Source organism: Lolium rigidum, chromosome 3 (assembly GCF_022539505.1).
Source record: "Lolium rigidum isolate FL_2022 chromosome 3, APGP_CSIRO_Lrig_0.1, whole genome shotgun sequence".
Lineage (NCBI taxonomy): Eukaryota > Viridiplantae > Streptophyta > Magnoliopsida > Poales > Poaceae > Lolium > Lolium rigidum.
The window spans coordinates 170,719,498-170,742,389 of record NC_061510.1 but is presented as its reverse complement, the minus strand read 5'-3'; the positions used below and the strand labels follow the sequence as shown (position 1 = coordinate 170,742,389).

The window sequence follows — 22,892 nt, the reverse complement described above, 5'->3', positions numbered from 1 at the left end:
TATCCTGAACATAGTACTCGTACTTCCAATAGCGAACGACTGACCATAGATAACATACTAGGCGGCCATTAATAATTTTTCCTTTGTCTTGCCGATTTTTCTTAATGATCGCACCTTGTATATTGTAAACATAATCTATATTGTAAGAGCCACTAGATATGTTTTCCTTTATTTTTGTCAAGCCCCCGAGTGTTTCGGTGGTGAATTTCTTTATTGTGTATGCGAGGTTTAAACCAAGGCAACTAAATTATATTGAATATACTATATTTGCGGGTACGAGCCCCCGGGCCTTGTTTGTTGATCGCTATTTTGTATCTTCGCTTATTTTGCGATGTGTTTTGCACCATCGCGAAATATTTTCGGTAATATATATTGTAACTCTTGGGCACAAGTCCCCCGAGCCTGTCGAAGAAAAAGATGTATATATCCACTATCTTTATTATATTGCAGCACCGCGAGCCCGCCTCATTAAAAACTTTTTCCGGCCCCACTCGGTGCCCCGAAAAAGGAAAAGAGTGCGTCTGAAAACTCGCGGGCATTTCAGTACATTGTATTTTTACAAGGAGGACTATATTTCGACTCTAGGCGTAAAAACACCTTAGCCGTGCCACGTTCCAGGGGTTTTTCTCGAGAGCCCCCGTCTTCTTGTCCTTTATCCTGTACGCTCCTCCTTCGATTACTTCTGTGACGATGTAGGGGCCAAGCCATGGCGACTCGAGTTTTTCAGTATTATTTTGGTTAAGTCGCAGAACTAAGTCTCCAACCTGAAAGGAACTTGGTCGCAAACATCGACTGTGGTAATTTTTCAAGTCTTGCTGGTACTTGGTGACCCGTGACAATACTTCATCTCTAGCTTCGTCCAATGCGTCGACATCGTCTTCCAGTGCTTTTCTACAAGCTTCTTCATCATACTCCGTGACTCTTGGAGAATCATGCTCTATCTCTATTGGCAATACTGCCTCAGCTCCATGAACCAGAAAAAACGGAGTCTCCTGTGTCGCCGTGTTTGGTGTTGTTCGGATACTCCATAACACACTTGGCAGCTCCTCTGGCCAAGTATGTCGAGCTTTTTCTAGTGGTCCTAACAAGCGTTTCTTGATACCATTGCAGATGATACCATTGGCTTTCTCGACTTGGCCGTTGGTTTGCAGATGCGCAACTGACGCGAAGTGCAATTTGATGCCCACCTCTGCACAGTATGCCTTGAATTCCTTGGATGTGAAGTTACTGCCATTGTCCGTGACGATGCTATGAGGTACTCCAAATCGAAAAAAAATGCTTTTCACGAACTTTATTGCTCGATGCTTGCGTCCGGTGAATTTATCGGCTTTGCTTCTATCCACTTGGTGAATTTTTCGACAGCGACGAGCATATACTCGTATCCTCCTGGCGAGGCCTTGTGTAACTTTCCCACCATATCGAGGCCCCATTGAGCAAAGGGCCAAGACAATGGTATCGGCATCAACTCCGCCACCGGAGAGTGGGGCTTCCCGGCAAATGTCTGGCATGCATCACAAGTTCGTACTATCTCCTTCGCGTCCTCGATTGCTGTCAACCAGTAAAATCCAGCTCGAAAAACCTTGGCTGCAATAGCTCGGCTGCTCGCGTGATGACCACATATTCCTTCGTGCACGTCCTTCAGGATTATCCTTCCTTCTTCGGGTGTAACGCATCTTTGTAACACACCCGAAATACTTCGCTTGTACAGCTCCCTTTTGACCACTATAAAAGCTTTGGATCGTCTAATAACTCGCCTTGCTTCAACTGGATCGTCAGGTATCTCTTTCCTTAAGATGTATGATATGTAAGCTTGCATCCATGGAACCTGCACCATCATTACTAGCTCCTGTTCCTCTTCTTCTTCTAGTGTTTCTTAAGGAGTTGCCGGGGTTTTATCATCCTTCTGCTTCTTTTGTGCTTTCTTCGGCTTTGTAGATCTCTCGGTTATCTCTTCCCAGAAAACACCTGGTGGAATCGCGAGGCACTGCGAACCGATATTTGCAAGAACATCGGCTTCATCATTGCTCAGCCTGCTTATGTGATTTACCTCGCATCCATCAAATAACTTCTCGAGCTCATTGTACACTTCTTTGTATGCCACCATGCTATCATTGACTGCATCACATTGGTTCATGACTTGTTGAGCCACCAATTGTGAGTCGCCAAAGATTTTTAGTCGAGTTGCGCCACAAGCCTTTGCCATCTTCATCCCGTGTATAAGAGCTTCGTATTCTGCCTCATTGTTAGACGCGTTTGAGAACGTCATTCGTAAGACATACTTTAATTTGTCGCCTTCAGGTGATATGACTATCACGCCTGCTCCAGCTCCCTCTAATCTCTTGGATCCATCAAAGTTCATAGTCCAGGTTCTCGATAAATCCGGGGGTCCTGTATTTTGCAGCTCCATCCACTCTGCGATGAAATCTGGCAGAATTTGCGACTTTATTGCTTTTCTTTTTTCGTACGTGATGCCCCGAGGAGAAAATTCTATTCCCCAAAGGGAGACACAGCCTGTAGCTTCTGGATTGTTTAGTATATTGGATAGAGGCGCCTCGTTGACCACTATTATCGGATGCGCCGAAAAATAGTGCCGTAATTTTCTTGCGGTTGTAAACACTCCGTATGCTAGTTTCTGGTACTGCGGGTACCGCTATTTTGAAGGCGATAAAACTTCACTGATGAAATATACCGGTCTCTGCACTCCATGGAATTTTCCTTCTTCTTCTCTTTCGACAACTAGCGCCGTGCTGACCACCTGGGGTGTAGCCGCAATGTATAACAGGAGGGGTTCCTTCTCTTTTGGCGCCACCAAGATTGGTGGTGTCGAAATTGTGCGTTTAAGATCCTCGAAGGCTCTATCTGCCTCTTCGTTCCACTGGAACTTCTCTCCTTGTTTGATTAAGGCGTAGAACGGTAACGCCTTTTCTCCTAGCCTGGCGACGAATCTGCTTAAAGCTGCGACTCGCCCAGTTAACTGCTGTATTTCTTTCAACTTTGTTGGCTTCCTCATTGTTATGATAGCTTGGATTTTTTCGGGATTGGCTTCAATCCCTCTTGCTGAGACTAGGAACCCGAGAAGTTCTCCTGCAGGGACGCCGAAAGAACACTTCGTCGGATTCAGCTTGAGACAAAACTTGTCGAGGTTGTCGAAGGTTTCCTTCAAGTCCTCGATTAACGTTGCCCCCTTTCTTGATGTTATGATGACATCGTCAATGTATACTTGTACGTTTTTCCCAATCTGTGTTGCTAAAAACTTCTGCATCATCTGCTGATATGTTGCTCCCGCGTTTTTCAGACCAAAAGGCATTGTTCTATAGCAAAACACGCCGTAAGGTGTAATGAACGCTGTTTTAACCTCATCATCTTCTTTCAATCAGATCTGGTTATAACCAGAGTATGCATCCAGGAAGGAAAGATGTTCACATCCTGTCGTGGAGTCGATAATTTGATCGATCCTTGGGAGGGGAAAGTGATCCTTTGGACAGTGTTTGTTTAGACACGTAAAGTCAACACACATGCGAAGAACTTTAGTGTTCTTCTTCGGGACCAGCACTGGGTTTGCTACCCATGTGGCCTCTGTATGCAGCTCCTTAATAAAACCAGCTTCTCTTAGTCGATCAATCTCTGATAGCATAGCTTTGCGGTTTGGTTCCGAAAAACGCCTCAGAGGTTGCTTGATTGGTCTCGCTATTGGATCCAAGTTTAGGTGGTGCTCGGCAAGTTCCCTGGGTACTCCTGGCATGTCAGCTGGACATCATGCGAAGATTTTCCAGTGCTTACGGAGGAACTCGATGAGCGCGCTTTCCAATGTGAGGTCCATGTCTGTCGCGATGGACGTCGTTTTCTTTGGATCTGTCGGGTGAATCTGCACCTCCTTGGAATCTTTTGCAGTGTTGAAGGTTGGTTCCTTGTTATGCCTCCCTGCATCTGGCAGCACATCATAATCAGTCGTAAGCCTTGACGCCATGTATTCTGCTTGCATCCCGAAAGTTTCCGACAGTCGATGAAATTCCTTGTCACATTTATCGGATAGCGCGAAGCTTCCCTTGACTGTGATTGGTCCCTTAGGTCCAGGTAGCCTCCATAATAAGTACGTGTAATGTGGTACTGCCATAAACCTGGCATATGCTGGTCGTCCCAACAAAGCGTGATATTGCGATGGAAAATCCACGACCTCAAACTCAAGCCTTTCTATTCTGTAATTTTCTCGGGTCCCAAACTGAACGTCGAGATTGATCCTCCCCAATGGGTAACTTGGCTTCTCTGGTGTGATGCCATGGAAACGTGTGTCGGTTGGTTTCAAATTTGCTAGGGAGATGTTCATCTTCCTTAGCGTATCTGCATACATAAGGTTTAAACTGCTGCCGCCATCTATAAACACTCGAGATACGTCGAATCCTGCAATTACTGCTGGTAAGATAAGTGCCGATTGCCCTGGTCGAGGAACTTGCTGCGGGTGATCCACAATTGTGCAGTGAATGTCCTGTCCTGACCAATTTAAGTACTCGATCGTTGGTGAAGGCATCTTCTCTGCCATGAACACTTTCTGAGCTCTATTGGATGGCCTACCCTTCTGAATCATCGAGACCGCGCCGTTGGAGTTAGGATCAACATATGGAGGTGGGTGTGGTGCTGCCGCGATTACGAGCGCGGTGCCGATTTTCGTCCGTAATTGCGGGAGGAGGTGGCGAGTGAATCTCACTCCCGGGCCCTTGAGGGTTTCTATTTGTCGCTCGAGCATTGGCTTGCCACTGCAAACCTTAGCATTGCCTGAAAATTTCGACGGTCCTTCGCGGGTGTCCGATTGTCTCTTCCCATTGCTGTCGAGATAAAAGTGCATCTGACATGGCCCGTTCATCATATCCTCGGGAGACACAAAAGGTCTCTGAAACCTTGGCCCACTATTTTGTCTGTTATTTCGGGAATCATCTCTATTGTCGCCTCGCTGCTCGTTGCTCCTTTGATAGTCATCCCTATTGCTTCCTCCAGCATTTCCTCGGAAGCCAGCCGAAATTTGGCCAGGAGCATCATAGCTCAAGTACCGCCGAGGAAATCATCGTCTATTTTGAAAATTCCGACCTCGCTCCTCCTCTGGTGACCTGTGTCGTTTGTTGTGAACGGTATCTTCTCCATCTACCCACATGTTTGCTATCTCCATCAACGCTGATACTGTCTTTGGGTTGGTCCTCCCCAAGTCTTCGACAAAATCTCGTCGTCGAATTCCAGCTACGAACGCATCTATTGCTCTCTCGTCGGATATGTTCTCTGCCGAGTTTTTAATGATGTTCCACCTTTGGATGTACTTTCTCATTGATTCATCATGCTTTTGTCGACACGCTCTCAACTCTTCTAACGATGCAGGTTTTTTGCAAGTGGATCGAAAGTTCTTGACGAACACCTCCTCGAAAGCTGTCCCGGCTGTCGATGGATCCCGGAGGAAGCTTCTTTATCCAAGATCTCGCAGCTCCACTCAGATGTACCTGGATGCTCTGCATGGCTGTTGCTCTGGTTCCTCCTATCAGCTTCACCGTCTCGAGATAATCAACTAGCCAATCCTCTGGATCTTGCAGGCCGTCGAATTTTTTGAAGTTATCGGGTAATTTAAACCCCGAAGGAACTCGAGTTTTTCGGACCCTCCTTGTAAAGCATGGCAGCCCACACATATCCTCATCATCTATCTCTGGGGAGTGCCAATGTTCCCTTCTATTTTGTCGTGCTCTATCCAGCCGTGCTTGTGCTGCTGTGTCTCTTGCTCCACTTGTTCTCTCGGGAACTGGTGCTGCTGCTGCAGGTCGTGGACTATTTTGCCTTGCTGAACCTTCGGGAGGCGTTGTTACAAACTCCGTTCCCATGGCCCCGACTCCTGCCATAGCCATATTGTACAGTGCTTCTCGTGGATCTCCGGGAGGTGGCTTGGATGCAAGGATGAATGCTTGTGTCGCCATGTACCCAGCTTCTGGTGTCTTAGGAATAATGTTCCCTCTCGTATCTATCGACATAAAGGACATATCGAGGTTTTGAACCAAGTTCTCCCTATCAGCCTCAGGTATGTTTTGCAGTCTAGATCTTGCTCTGTTCCGAGCTTCTCTGTGGCTATCTCTCGAAGTTCCTGAATGTCGACTTAACTCCGCTCTTCGCCTGCTTGATACGGAAGTTTCCTCCCTTCTTCTGTTCAGAGCAGCTGTCTGTTTTTCCAATTCTCTTCCAGCTCGGGCGAGCCTATATTGGTATGCTTGCAATTCTTCCGTCGTAGCGGTTGTCGCCATTGGTTCTGAACCATCCATAGCTCTTGCGGCTCTATCCCATGCTGCTTGTGGAAGTTGAACCCTAACACGTGTTGTAGGCCCGACATATTTATTGCCCAAACCTCGCCTTAGGTCAGAGGGATCGATATATGGATTTCCTAGTTCGTCGAAAGCCTCTGATGTCTCCTCTTGATCGCGACTTGCTTCTTCAATGGCATAAATTTGATGATATTTTAAATTCTGAACCTTGTTGGGTTTGGTGACACCATCGTAGAGATTGGTGAAGACTTTGCCAACGGTAGTAGATCTGTCGATGAAGTTGAAGCTATCGATGCTACTCGAGTCATCGCTTATATCGGAGTCCGCAGATGACTCGAAGGACATGTCGCTGAAGATCTTGGCGAGTTTTTCACTTGCTCTGTTGCTGATGAAGCGTGGTGATGAAGTTTCCTCGTTGCCTGACTCGATTGACGATGTTGAACTTGAGAAATCAGAATCGACCGCTGATAACCCCGACGAGATCGGAATTTCGAGACGATACGCTCCTTCTTTCTCGACGCGGAAGTGGAACTTTGCAAACATCATCTCCATGGGCTCCTCCAGATACGCATATGCGTCCAAACGGGAGGGCGGGTGAGGAACAAAATCGACTAGATCAGTTTCGATCTGTTTACCTCTGTCCAAAGTGTTTCTTGCAATTGACGAAGTCGACAATCTTGAACGTGCCATCGAGATCAGCTCCTTGACACCTCTAATTCCCACATACGGCGCCAATTGACAAGGGATTAACTTATCAATGCCTACAAGTTGTAGGCTAGGGTTTTAGTCGGAAGTAGAGGGCAAGTAGATCTCGAAGGTTTCAGCCGAAAAGTACTCGACGATATGAAAACTAGGGTTTGTGAGACAATGATTCGATGATTTCTTTGTCCCTCGACTCCCCCTTATATAGGAGGCGGAGCCGAGGGATTCGTAATACACAAGTTACAGAGTCCGGGAGGGTTTCCAACTCATCCTGCAAGATTACAAGTATTGCTTCCTAATACAACTCTAACTTTCCTTAATAATAACTTGGGCTTCCGATTCTTCTTATCCTTCGGGTCATGGGCCTTCAGTAAACCCCGGGTACCATCTTCGGCAGGCCCATTGGGGATGCCTATGTCACTCTGTAAATCAATTTCTCTTTCATATTTCTGGACTGTAAAATTATCGGTGGTTGCCTCTTTGTCACTGCCTGAATGCAATACGATTTTAGCTATTGCAAAAAGGATTTGCCTTGTTTCCGCATTCTTGGTTGTTTTCATGATTTCTGTTTATTGTATTCTGTGTCTCAATCAGACAATGCTCTCAAATGCCACTCGTGCTATATATATTAGGTTGTAGTGCTTGTCATATGTACGAATGTCCAAGCCAGGTTAATGACTCAATTATTGAATTTAAACTTTTATTTTGTAGGCCAATTTCAAACCTCTAAAAGCGTTCCATGGTGATACCGATTTGCTTTCCCCAAGTATGCAACCTTTACCCATAATTGCTTTGTCAAGCTAAAAATATTTTCTTCTGATCACTTAGAACTAGCCTGTTAATGCATTTTGGACAACATTGATTTGCAAGGAATTGTTGTTGGACAGTTGATGATAATCCTCCCCCTTCACCACTAAATTCTGCAATTAAAGCTTTTGTTGATCTTATTCTGAAGCCCATTGAAAATGGTTTAAAGATGTGGCCACACCTGTTTGTGAGATTAAACCTTGGATAGGCGCATTTATACCTTTTAAGCACTAGCTTATTGTTCGGGGGTCACTAGGAATCGGAAGCCGATCCTTGCTTCCCATCGGACCAACAGTGCACCGTACGATTGGTTGCTTCTGATCCGTGGGATGACCCTGCCGAATGAGCGCTTTGATGGCTGGTTTGTACGTTGATTTGTACTCCACTTATTTCCAATGGTACCGGATTTTGCTTCGACGCAACTCAAGTCTGTTTCTATGAACTACTACCTCCGGTTTCTTTTAATTGACTCAGATTTAGTACAACTTTGTACTAAATTTGAGTCAATTAAAAAAGAACGGAGGGAGTAGTACATATTGAACGAAATTTGCTTCCATTTTGACATAAATATTCATACAGTTTGCTTCCTTACAACCCACAACTTATTTCCTATGGTACCGGACTTTGCTTCTCTGTTTCTATGAACTAGTACGTATTGTTTACATTGTTCTTGATAGCTAATCTCTCTCCCTACACGGGGGAATAGAGTTTCCTATTCATATTTTTACATTGCAAACTGCTGCATCCTCAAACTAAGCTGCAGAAGCCGGTCGACGTTGTCCTTGTTGTTTGTTTTACCGTAGCCATCAAAAGTTTAGGATGCACCACACATGTCTCTTGACGGCCGTTTGCCGAAGAATGCGCCATGACCACATGGTACCGCAACCTTAAACAAAACATAGACGCATGAAGAAGTTGCATGAACCAAAACTTATATACACTAGTGAAACATTTGCAAAGAAATAAGCAATCTGTGTGTAGAAGGAAATATGCTATTATGACTTATGCGAAGCACGTATCTACGTGGTAGGAAATATCTATTATGAAAGGAGGAAGCATGTTTCATACCGTGCTTCCATATAACAAAAATTAATCGAAACTGGATTGTTGTTTGCTTCCATTGCAACTGATTTTATTCAGTGCAGCCACGGGAGCACCAGGACGAGTAGAGGGAGGCGAGCAGCCAAGCTGATCAGGGTGGGGGATTGACTTTGGTGGCACACCCGCGTCGTCATGGTGGCCCTGGTCGGTGATGCCCTGAGTGTTGCAGCCTGCACATAGCGGGGAGCCGTCGCCATGGGGCTCGACATTGATCCAGTGATGCAGCGATTTGAGATTATCGATTGACATGTTCCACTATATACAAACTCGATCTCGACTGACCTAGAAGCACCACGATACTGGACCCTAAAATAATACAAGTAGACACATTTTATTTCTATCTCTCTTCCTTACCTCCCATGACTGACTCATCATGGTCTATACTAACTTATATTCATCCCTTACTATCAGTTGTTTTACAAGTTTGGATAATTTACTTGCCCATTACTTGTATTGGTTTACACCTTCTAACAGGATATTTTTCTTATACACCTATCTTCATTATTCGGTATTACTCTTATTACAGGTCTGGATAACTCTTACTTAATCATAACATGTGTTGGTACACATCTTCCAATAGAATATCTTCCTTATGGTTGTATCCTCTCTTTGGACTACCATGTATTGTATACCAACTGTGGTCTATTCATAATTATTTTAGGGTCTTAAGAGTATCCTACATAATTTGAGATTAGCTAGCTAACATTACTTAGGAAATATAGGTAAGAAATGTTGACTCAAGTGTGTCAGGATTATTCCCAAGTGAATATCCATCTCAAGTCATAAGAAGATTTGCAGTGGGGATTTTCCCCACTGTTTCACCCTCAAAAAAAAAGATTTGGTTCAACTAAGACAACTTCCTATAGACACTACCAATCCTATAGGTCTCCTTTAAAGGGTTTTAATCCTAGGGTCAAAGCATTTGCTCTGATACCAACTGTGGTGACCCGGCATACCACTGCATGGTGTAGTATGCAAGTCTGATATAACACCAATGAAACACCGTTCCACTAGTATTATATCGCTCAGAGTGGTACAACAGAAACATATGCGGGTCCAAGGCATGTCTATAGAATTACATACAGACTCTGTTACAGAAGATCAGCACAGCCTCCTACTTTACAATGAGGTAAAACTGCAAATAAACTCCAGGAGAACGACTCGTAGTCTAATCCTAACACGAACTCTATTTGTAGAGTATTTAACTAGCTACAGAGGCTATGAATAGATTCTAGCTAAATATGAGCTAAGTTTAGGAAGCTAGTTCCTTTCTATTGCTAATCTAGGTTTCTCTTTGTTGGATGTGGTATCTGACTCTTCTGACAGGTTCCTGTCCCTTGAAGTAGTTGTTGACTCCTCGGCCTTCGAGTTGCACCGTAGATCCTCCTTCGATGCCTCCATATCTAAGCAGGGGATTTAAGAGTGGATGAGTACGAGCGTACTCAACAAGTTCATTATAGGAAAGAGGTGTTTAATGCACTAGCTACAGCATTAGACCAGAAATTCTAATACCAATGCAAGTTTTCATAACCATTTCTTCAAAAGGTTGTTTTTATTCAGAAGAACTATGTCCGTCAGCCTTCACCGGTTTACTAGAACTTCATGGAGCTCCTTTCCGGCCGCGTTCGCAGTTCCATATCCCGGAACAGGGAGTGACAGGTCACGGTTCTTTACACTCCGCAGAGGTGTGTTGCTTTACCCATAAGAGATCTTAACCTTGTTGCCAACCGAGCACGTTACCCGTCCACACTTCCTTTGGTGTGAGGCCCGGTATAAGGTCTAGCCAATCATGTTCCTCCGCTACCTCGAACACCCACCCTTTGTTGCATGCCCCGACCCTGGGTCCACGCCGGTCCCATTATTCCCGTAATTTCAGGGTGGACCCCGACCACGACGACGAGTGCTTGGGCTCTACCATACACTCCTACGCCGGTAGCTGCAACCCATCATAGACCGCATTACCGTGGGGAATTAGAATGGGATCCCCACCCTCCGGTTGTTCCGCAAGACACAGCTGCTACGGCAAGCAATGCTTTACCGTGGGGAATTAGAATGGGATCCCCACCCTCCGGTTGTTCCGCCGAGATACAAGCTGCTACGGTAAGCGCATCCGTTGATGAACGAGAGGTGGAAACACTTTTGACTACTCCGTCCCACTCCGGATCTTATGGTTAACACGGGTATTACGGCACAAGAATCACTGGCGACATTTGTTGTTTAATCCTAGATGGATATAAACCCGTGCAATGGAACCTCCACCATATCAACACAATCCATGGTTCCATTGCCCACCACATAGTCATATTCATAGTTATGAAAGTAGTGGTTTTGGTTTTTATGCAATAGTGATAACCATAGTACTTTGCAAGTAATTTGATAGAAATAATCAAATGACACGAGCAAGTGATGAACTTGCCTTTCTTGGCTGCAAGATTATGCAGACAAGGTCTTCGATGCGTAATAACTCCAAATTCTGAAATAGCATCATCGTCCGATAAGGACGATGTTTAAAAGATTGGCAAGGATGCAATAATGCATAAGAATGAGATGCAATCGCTCTAAGCGTGACCTAACCCCGATGATTTAGGATCAGTGAGTTGTAATGATCGGTTTAGGGTGTGTTGCACTTTTAGAGTGATTCACATACAAGGTTCTTATTCAGGTGTGATTTACTTGGTATTAGAAACAGGTAGATAATAAAGCATAATAATCAATTGAGCACACAAAGAATGATAATTGGCATAATGTTAACAAGTAAAGAATAGTGGTCAGTTTTAGGACTATATGGCATGGTTATTGATTACTTGTTATATTCTTCAAAAGAATAACTTTTGAAGAACATGTTCTTTAATAAAGAATAAGTATGGAAATTGGGTTTGTGGGTTGCTATAGTTTATTCTGGTTTCAAGTAGTTTCTGGAGTAAATATGAGATGGATCACAACCTAGTTGAATTCATCAACACCAAGGACTTGTATGGTATTAGTGAAGCATGAGTATCTTAGGAATTTAATTACATATGGGTGCTATCAAGGTTGGTATACCTTGCTTGGGGATAGCTAGTTAGGGTTTATAGGTCCTGTTAAGTAGGGTTGAGGATACTCTCTATTTTCTTCAAAAGAATAACTTTTGAAGAACATACTTCTTAAATACTAAGGAGTATAATCATTAGGTTGAGGTTGTTTAGGTTTTCTATTTAATTCCCTAAGTAAAGATTGGTTGGTTCCTAAATAGGATGTTTGATAGTTATCTAACACTAGTAAAGTTTAGTGTGTATGGGATATGATGTCAATATTAGCATGGTTGCTAATGTAGTTCATCACAATGGTGTGATGCTATATAGGTATGAGTAAGGTTGATACTTTTGATGATAGGAATTATGGTTTAGACTTAGGTGTTCCTATTTGACCATCTAGGTTTGAGGGGATGAACACATGGAATGCTAAAGTCTTAGTGATAGACTCCTATATTTTATGTGGACCTGGATATGCACTTAGTGGCTAATTATGGATCTAGATATGAATACAATGTCTCTTGATCACATGCCTTAACCTAGGTTTTAGGTTTAGAAGTAAATTAAGTTTCAATTTGATTAATGGAGCTTTGGTTCCTAGTTGAATTAGGGTTTTAGGTTTCACATGAAATGGTAAGGTTGTTACATCATTTCATAATGAATTAGGGTTTGCTATTTACCCTATGGTTCTATGATTAATAACTTCATGGTAAAGTTGAAGTTATTAGTAACTTGGAAATAAAAATAATATTGAATTTGGCATTTTATTATTTTTAATGGATTTAATAATTAAGGTAATTGTTAATTAGGGTTTAAATCCTTCTAATAAGGATTTTACAAATTAACAAATAAAGAAAATTAGTTTTAATGTTTTCTTTATTTATTTACTGGTTTTTGTTTATTTTTGGAAATTTTTACTAAGTATTGAATTTTAATTGAATTTAGAATTAAAATTAAAGGCTTAATTAACAAGTATTAAATAATTGAATTTTTATTAAAAATAAAAATTTCATATTATATTTTTATTGGATAGATTTTATTTTTAGGATCATTTTGATATCTCATATGTATTTTTCCGAATTATGATACATTTTCCTAATTATTTGCAAAGTTTCAGCAATTATTGGATTTGAAATAAAGCAAAAGAAATACTAAATGTACCCGGCCAGACTACCCGCAGGGACACTGACTTGTGGGCCTGAGCCACGTCAGCTGCCACGTTGCAGTTGACTGGGGTCAAAATTGACCATGTGGCCAGGGAGCTCCTGGCCGGCGGTCAAACGGCGACGGCGCCGGAGCTAGGCTGCCCCCCAGGACGCGCAACTACGCTCAATAGAACCGCAGCACGATGGGGAACCAAATGATGGCGGCGCCGCGCCCTAATGGTCGCCGGAGTAGCTCCGGCGAGCTCAAACAACGGCGGCGGACGTCGGCTCACGACGACGGGATGCTACCGAGGGAATTAGGATGGGAAACTAGCACCGTTCGACGGGAAATCTTACCGTGAGGCTTCCCAGAGGGTCGGCGACGTTGATTAGGGACGAAGGCGTCGCGGCGGTCGCCATTTCTTCCGCAGTACTGGGAAAGGGGCGGTCGAATTCTCCATTCCCCGAGCTCCCCTCGACCTGATACTTCACCGGGCGAACAAGGACACCGAGGCGCTCCTCCTGAGCCCAACGGCGGGCTCAGGGGTGGTCGGAATCGGTGGTTTGCTAGGGCTACCGTCGGCTAGGGTTTCGGCCATGGCGACAAAAATTGAGCAGAGAGAGAGAAATGGAGGGCTCTTGCGCGCTTTATAGTTTCACCGCTGTGCGCTGGCGGTCAACAACGGCGGCAATCGCGGACGTGGCTGGCGCCCTCGCGTGCGTCGATGGTGGCCAAGACGAAGACGAAGGCTTCGTCTCCAGTCTTATCCCCACGAAGGGGTACATGGGCTGGGTTGGGCTGTGGTACTGGGTTGCCTCGTGGGCCACTGCTGGGCTGCTCGAGTGGACTCCTGCTGGGCTTCTTCGGCTAACAGGGTCCAGGTAAGTCCTTCTCCTCTCCTTTTCTATTTTCTTTTTATTTTCTGTTTTCAATTTGCTCATTTGAATTCATATTTGAATTCTGTTTTGAATCGAATTTGTTTTCAAAATTTTCTTGCAGGTTTCTTATTATGTGAATTCAATTAAGAGGTAGTGTGATGTATTGCACCACACTCCAATATGAAGCAAGTATTTTACATTTGTTTACATGTCATGCTTGTTGGCTTATTAAAAATAAATAGGCATGAGCTTATATTCTTATTTTTAATTTTCTTTTTCCTTGTGGATTCAATTATTTGGATCATTATTGTTGATACTTTCAACTCAAAGTATTTTAAAGGTTGTGTTAAGACTTGGTTTCAATTTTAGGGAATTGGTCACATGCACATAATTTTATGTGAGCACCAATGTATTAGGGTTTCATAGTATCTATGATAAACCACTTGTTAAGGTTAATACTTATCCTTATCTTTGAAAGTATATATGTATGTATTGTTTCAATCATGGTTGATCTTGGTTACCAAGATAAATAGTTGATCACTTCACATATGGTCTTGACCATATATTGTAGCACAAGGTTTTTCTTATGTTCAAACATTGAGGCATAAGGTTTATCAGATGTGCAATTCTAGGGTTCAAATGCTATTTACCTAATGACACATGGTTTGAATCTTAATTATGACTTAGGTTTGAGTTGTGATCACCCAAGTGATGCACAAATTTAGGTTTGAGTTCTATTTCTGGGTTATAGAGATGAAATGACACCATATTGCATGTGCTAGGTTATTCTCCCCTAACCATGATAATATGGTTACTTGCTTTATATCTTATGTGCTTCTTTAATCACTAAGGATTTTAGAATTGGTTTTATATTCTACCAATTGGCTTCTATTGTTAACCTCAATTTATCATTTAAATAACTACATTGGTTATAGTTCTTTTTATAGTTAACTTTGGTCATATGGATATATGGCTTCTCACCATATAAAGTATAGAGTTTAACTCTAAGGTTTTCTTAGGTTTTTTAATTTACGAAATATAGATATGGTAGGATTCTGATTGTGAGCACCAAGTGGTTCACAAGTAAGGGTTGGGATATAAGTCTAGGGTTGCTTACTAGTGATCTCCCAGTAATTTCATGTGGGAATGAGATCTGCTTATCCTATTAGGGTTTATTCTCAATACCTCAAGTTCTTAGGGTTTATGATCATCACTGAATTAATAATGATCAAGGTTTGGCTTCCTAAGGATCTCTCATTAAATGGGGTTCTCACTTCCATGATCAAGTATTGTCTTGATCAGCTAAGGTATAGTACTTATACTTTACTTTCATGGATGGGACTACTATGGTTGCCTCTAAAGTTTGTATCCCGGGAGAATGCCCGAGATATTATGTTAGGGTTCTACTCAACAATGATGATATGATCATCTGGTCATAAGAATAGTTCTCTCTCTCAAATCCAGGTATTGCCTCATCTATTTTTAGTGTAACTCCATAGCTTGAGTTCTCTCATATAGGAATGGTTTATTCTAGGGTTTATGGTGTACCCCTATTATTTATTTAGGTTGCTGAGCTACATATTCAATGGTCTAACTTAGTTGGATTAGTCCAACCCATTATTTCATTAATTCATGGATATAGTCTTATTCCACTTGGTATTTGGTTATCTCACCACTCCAAGATGAAATGGTTTACAACCCAATACTTTAGTTCAAAGATTGTCCTCTATTCATTAATAGGTAAAGCTAGAATTGATATGAATGGGCTCTCTCACTTGGGAAGGACTTTGAATAATATCCTAGGGTTTCTCTTTAATATGATGATCTGAATACTTGGATGCATATCCAAGGTTTAGCTCAAGATTTGTTGCTTCTCTAATAATTATTGTAGAACTCTCATCTCTCTTGGTTTGATGTATACTAATATGGAATAGAGAAGGATATATATTTCTTAGTTGGATCTCTTTGTCTTGTTTCCAAGATTAAAGTAGGATGAATACCATGAGGTTCATGGTAGGATCAAGGATTAGTTTAAGACATGGAAAAGATAAGTCTAGAATGGTTTCTCCCTTTTATTGTTACTTGATTTGCAATTGAATAGGTGTTCATATGTTATGACAAGGATACCATATTATGATCTTTAATGGGATCAAGTAATTGATCCATGATTAATAAGTTATTATGTTGGTTTTAATTCCATTTGATCTAACCTTATAGATCAGATCATCTCTACCCAAAACAAGGTTTTAGCAAAGTCACATTGAGGTTTATAACACTTGACTTGATGATCTACTTCAATTCCACCAAGGTCGAGTGAAACTTCGATTCATCGTGATCGTTTTACTTTAAAGCGCGAAAATTCCCCGGATTTTCTATGCATGAATGCAATGCACACATCTGTTTCCTCTATTTTTGTAACCCCATTACCTGGGATATTACAGTCTCTACCCCTTAAACTAAACTTCGTCCTCGAAGTTTGAACTCTCTCACGTTTTGGAGTGTGGATCTGACTTGTGCAGACTAAATCTTTTCTTGAACTCCATGGTGATCTTATTGGATATAATTGAATACATCCCTTGTCCAGATTCTTCCTGGAATCCATTAGTGTTTGACATCAAACAACTATTACTTCCTTTATTTTCATGATTTCCTCCAATATTATAAGCTTGTTTCCTTTCTCATTGAATATTCAATGATTGGGACTTCTTCTTGTCCTGACATTCTAAATTGAGGACTAATTGGATAACAATCTCCTATTTGATAAAATAGGTCTTTGTTTTTCCCTTACTACCAAAACTGCAATAATGGTACTTGGTAAGGTACTGACCATGAAAATGGTCGTGATGGTTCATTTTCCTAAGAATGGATTACTCATTTAGTCCCTTCAATCATGGTTTATAGTTCCATGGAAGGAATCATTCTATTAGTATTTAGTTTTGATATGGTCAATCTCCTTCGGTCTTTGGCCTTCTAGAGCGATATTTGGTCTACGGTACTTTCTTCGTCCACTTCATTTACCTAAATTTACTTGGGTTGTCGTACCTGTGAGTAAATATTACTCATGTTGCTCAAGTAATAGTCCACTTCTTACTTCCTCGAGGTATAAACCTCGGCTTCTGGTCTGACATCCTTCTGAAAGTAGTGTTCAACAATCTTATGAAAATAAGATTGAACTTCCTCTCAGTTCAGACCTTCTTCATCTTTCATGCTCAAAGTATTGAGTTATTGTACATCCAACTCAATCTTTACTCTACCCCTTAGAGTTTTCTTATGTCTTCAACTCCTTTTCTTCAAACTATTGGACTTATGATTAGAATATTGGTATAGGTCTTGTTTATAATTTATATTCCTCTAAGGTTTTGCGAAGAAACTTTGTGGTGTATCCACTCAATTGTGGACATCCAATGTGAATCCTTTGACTAAATGATTATAGATCTAGCTATTTGGCTGACAAGATTTTTATTTGTTCACAAACTTTTGTTACAACTAATTAAATCATGGACTATTTGTAATACCAACTGATACCAGCTGTGGTTATTATACCAACTGTGGCTATTTGATATCTAAAAATGGATTCTATTATAAGTTCTGATCAACTGGATGAGACATCTTCTATTTTACCTCGCAGTATTAATATTATACCAATTGTGGTCTTCTGATATCGACTATGGTCTTCTTATGTCTGCTATGTTTTCATATATCACCTTCCTTCATTCAGGGTTTATTTTGCAAGAAAACCACTGGCTGACACTATGATTATAGTATCCTAAGTGATTTCCCATGCATTCCCTCTTCTATGTTGACTATGGATCTGCTTCAGCTTCACCATAATCACCATATTTCTTACCTTCATGCTTCTCATGTACTAAAGTACTCCTCTGTTGAGGTAAAGCATGAATGTTGATTGGCACTTCCTTCAGAGTATTGTGGTTGCTTCCCACAACTTTGTTTCCTTTATCTGATGAACCTTCATCTTGTCTTCAAAATATACAGAATTCGTCACTTCCTCAAACGAATACCATTACCCTCTAGATCTATAGCATCAAGTAAGGACTTGATATTGCAACATGCATTTGCATATCAAAGTCTAACTTCATGTATGGATCTAGTCAAACAATGAAGATCCAATAAAATCCAAGAAGATTCAGCTTTGTGCATATAATACACACCATCATAAGCCTGAATATGATTGTTGAGTAAGACATCTCTAAACATCGGGCTCGATGTGTAGTATATAACACCACATAAGATAGGTTTATATTGTGATACTTAGCACGAGTATATGGGATTCTACTATTTGTCTCAACATTTACCTTAAGTGCACAATTGCAATGAGATAAACTTGACACAAAGTGGTCTGGAATAGTTCAAGTTAACCTAGTTTTCTTTGGAAGTACTACTTAACTTCCTTTTTTGTTGAGGACTAACTCACATAATATGTCTAAGTTCTAGTATGGCTACTCTAAACACATATCTATTGGAATATAGCTTCTATCCTTTCAAGTGTTTCTATCATAAACCTATGGTCATGATGTGCTTGGCGTACTTCCCATATTTTTGGAACACAGTTCTTGCACTAATATCTGGCTTCTTATTTTTCTCCTCCTAAATATTTATGAGTTTCTATTTCATCACATAGTGATTCTCAGGTGAATCTTATATGATTGACAACTCTACCATGTAAGTAGACACATTTTATTTCTATCTCTCTTCCTTACCTCCCATGACTGACTCATCATGGTCTATACTAACTTATATTCATCCCTTACTATCAGTTGTTTTACAAGTTTGGATAATTTACTTGCCCATTACTTGTATTGGTTTACACCTTCTAACAGGATATTTTTCTTATACACCTATCTTCATTATTCGGTATTACTCTTATTACAGGTCTGGATAACTCTTACTTAATCATAACATGTGTTGGTACACATCTTCCAATAGGATATCTTCCTTATGGTTGTATCCTCTCTTTGGACTACCATGTATTGTATACCAACTGTGGTCTATTCATAATTATTTTAGGGTCTTTAGAGTATCCTACATAATTTGAGATTAGCTAGCTAACATTACTTAGGAAATATAGGTAAGAAATGTTGACTCAAGTGTGTCAGGATTATTCCCAAGTGAATATCCATCTCAAGTCATAAGAAGATTTGCAGTGGGGATTTTCCCCACTGTTTCACCCTCAAAAAAAAGATTTGGTTCAACTAAGACAACTTCCTATAGACACTACCAATCCTATAGGTCTCCTTTAAAGGGTTTTAATCCTAGGGTCAAAGCATTTGCTCTGATACCAACTGTGGTGACCCGGCATACCACTGCATGGTGTAGTATGCAAGTCTGATATAACACCAATGAAACACCGTTCCACTAGTATTATATCGCTCGAGTGGTACAACGTGAAACATATGCGGGTCCAAGGCATGTCTATAGAATTACATACAGACTCTGTTACAGAAGATCAGCACAGCCTCCTACTTTACAATGAGGTAAAACTGCAAATAAACTCCAGGAGAACGACTCGTAGTCTAATCCTAACACGAACTCTATTTGTAGAGTATTTAACTAGCTACAGAGGCTATGAATAGATTCTAGCTAAATATGAGCTAAGTTTAGGAAGCTAGTTCCTTTCTATTGCTAATCTAGGTTTCTCTTTGTTGGATGTGGTATCCGACTCTTCCGACAGGTTCCTGTCCCTTGAAGTAGTTGTTGACTCCTCGGCCTTCGAGTTGCACCGTAGATCCTCCTTCGATGCCTCCATATCTAAGCGGGGATTTAAGAGTGGGATGAGTACGAGCGTACTCAACAAGTTCATTATAGGAAAGAGGTGTTTAATGCACTAGCTACGGCATTAGACCGGAAAGTGTAATACCAATGCAAGTTTGCATAACCATTTCTTCAAAAGGTTGCTTTTATTCGGAAGAACTATGTCCGTCGGCCTTCACCGGTTTACTAGAACTTCATGGAGCTCCTTTCCGGCCGCGTTCGCAGTTCCATATCTCGGAACAGGGAGTGACAGGTCACGGTTCTTTACACTCTGCAGAGGTGTGTTGCTATACCCATAAGAGATCTTAACCTTGTTGCCAACCGAGCACGTTACCCGTCCACACTTCCTTTGGTGTGAGGCCCGGTATAAGTTCTAGCCAATCATGTTCCTCCGCTACCTCGAACACCCACCCTTTGTTGCATGCCCCGACCCTGGGTCCACGCCGGTCCCATTATTCCCGTAATTTCAGGGTGGACCTCGACCACGACGATAGTGCTGGGCTCTACCATACACTCCTACGCCGGTAGCTGCAACCCATCATAGACCGCATTACCGTGGGGAATTAGAATGGGATCCCCACCCTCCGGTTGTTCCGCAAGACACAACTGCTACGGCAAGCAATGCTTTACCGTGGGGAATTAGAATGGGATCCCCACCCTCCGGTTGTTCCGCCGGATACAAGCTGCTACGGTAAGCGCATCCGTTGATGAACGAGAGGTGGAAACACTTTTGACTACTCCGTCCCACTCCGGATCTTATGGTTAACACGGGTATTACGGCACAAGAATCATCGGCGACATTTGTTGTTTAATCCTAGATGGATATAAACCTGTGCAATGGAACCTCCACCATATCAACACAATCCATGGTTCCATTGCCCACCACATAGTCATATTCATAGTTATCAAAGTAGTGGTTTTGGTTTTTATGCAATAGTGATAACCATAGTACTTTGCAAGTAATTTGATAGAAATAATCAAATGACATGAGCAAGTGATGAACTTGCCTTTCTTGGCTGCAAGATTATGCAGACAAGGTCTTCGATGCGTAATAACTCCAAATTCTGAAATAGCATCATCGTCCGGTAAGGACGATGTATAAAAGATTGGCAAGGATGCAATAATGCATAAGAATCCGATGATTTAGGATCAGTGAGTTGTAATGATCGGTTTAGGGTGTGTTGCACTTTTAGAGTGATTCACATACAAGGTTCTTATTCAGGTGTGATTTACTTGGTATTAGAAACAGGTAGATAATAAAGCATAATAATCAATTGAGCACACAAAGAATGATAATTGGCATAATGTTAACAAGTAAAGAATAGTGGTCAGTTTTAGGACTATATGGCATGGTTATTGATTACTTGTTATATTCTTCAAAAGAATAACTTTTGAAGAACATGTTCTTTAATAAAGAATAAGTATGGAAATTGGGTTTGTGGGTTGCTATAGTTTATTCTGGTTTCAAGTAGTTTACGGAGTAAATATGAGATGGATCACAACCTAGTTGAATTCATCAACACCAAGGACTTGTATGGTATTAGTGAAGCATGAGTATCTTAGGAATTTAATTACATATGGGTGCTATCAAGGTTGGTATACCTTGCTGGGGATAGCTAGTTAGGGTTTATAGGTCCTGTTAAGTAGGGTTGAGGATACTCTCTATTTTCTTCAAAAGAATAACTTTTGAAGAACATACTTCTTAAATACTAAGGAGTATAATCATTAGGTTGAGGTTGTTTAGGTTTTCTATTTAATTCCCTAAGTAAAGATTGGTTGGTTCCTAAATAGGATGTTTGATAGTTATCTAACACTAGTAAAGTTTAGTGTGTATGGGATATGATGTCAATATTAGCATGGTTGCTAATGTAGTTCATCACAATGGTGTGATTCTATATAGGTATGAGTAAGGTTGATACTTTTGATGATAGGAATTAGGGTTTAGACTTAGGTGTTCCTATTTGATCATCTAGGTTTGAGGGGATGAACACATGGAATGCTAAAGTCTTAGTGATAGACTCCTATATTTTATGTGGACCTGGATATGCACTTAGTGGCTAATTATGGATCTAGATATGAATACAATGTCTCTTGATCACATGCCTTAACCTAGGTTTTAGGTTTAGAAGTAAATTAAGTTTCAATTTGATTAATGGAGCTTTGGTTCCTAGTTGAATTAGGGTTTTAGGTTTCACATGAAATGGTAAGGTTGTCACATCATTTCATAATGAATTAGGGTTTGCTATTTACCCTATGGTTCTATGATTAATAACTTCATGGTAAAGTTGAAGTTATTAGTAACTTGGAAATAAAAATAATATTGAATTTGGCATTTTATTATTTTTAATGGATTTAATAATTAAGGTAATTGTTAATTAGGGTTTAAATCCTTCTAATAAGGATTTAACAAATTAACAAATAAAGAAAATTAGTTTTAATGTTTTCTTTATTTATTTACTGGTTTTTGTTAATTTTTGGAAATTTTTACTAAGTATTGAATTTTAATTGAATTTAGAATTAAAATTAAAGGCTTAATTAACAAGTATTAAATAATTGAATTTTTATTAAAAATAAAAATTTCATATTATATTTTTATTGGATAGATTTTATTTTTAGGATCATTTTGATATCTCATATGTATTTTTCCGAATTATGATACATTTTCCTAATTATTTGCAAAGTTTCAGCAATTATTGGATTTGAAATAAAGCAAAAGAAATACTAAATGTACCCGGCCAGACTACCGCGGGGACACTAACTTGTGGGCCCGAGCCACGTCGGCTGCCACGTTGCGGTTGGTCGGGGTCAAAATTGACCATGTGGCCGGGGAGCTCCGGCCGGCGGTCAAACGGCGACGGCGCCGGAGCTAGGCTGCCCCCAGGACGCGCAACTACGCTCAATAGAACCGCAGCACGATGGGGAACCAAATGATGGCGGCGCCGCGCCCTAATGGTCGCCGGAGTAGCTCCGGCGAGCTCAAACAACGGTGGCGGACGTCGGCTCACGACGACGGGATGCTACCGAGGGAATTAGGATGGGAAACTAGCACCGTTCGACGGGAAATCTTACCGTGAGGCTTCCTAGAGGGTCAGCGACGTTGATTAGGGACGAAGGCGTCGCGGCGGTCGCCATTTCTTCCGCAGTACTGGGAAAGGGGCGGTCGAATTCTCCATTCCCCGAGCTCCCCTCGACCT

At 41.3% G+C, this 22,892-nt stretch overlaps 1 long non-coding RNA gene across 1 annotated transcript in view; it reads left to right on the top strand.

Annotated features, from left to right (window-relative positions):
- LOC124702695 overlaps positions 1 to 7,966 on the top strand; it is a 69,886-nt gene extending 61,920 nt beyond the window's left edge. The window contains exons 2-3 of the long non-coding RNA XR_007002596.1: positions 7,698 to 7,752; positions 7,857 to 7,966. This is a non-coding gene — a long non-coding RNA (uncharacterized LOC124702695). The remainder of the gene's footprint in view (positions 1 to 7,697; positions 7,753 to 7,856) is intronic.
- The last annotated feature ends 14,926 nt before the right edge of the window (positions 7,967 to 22,892 follow it).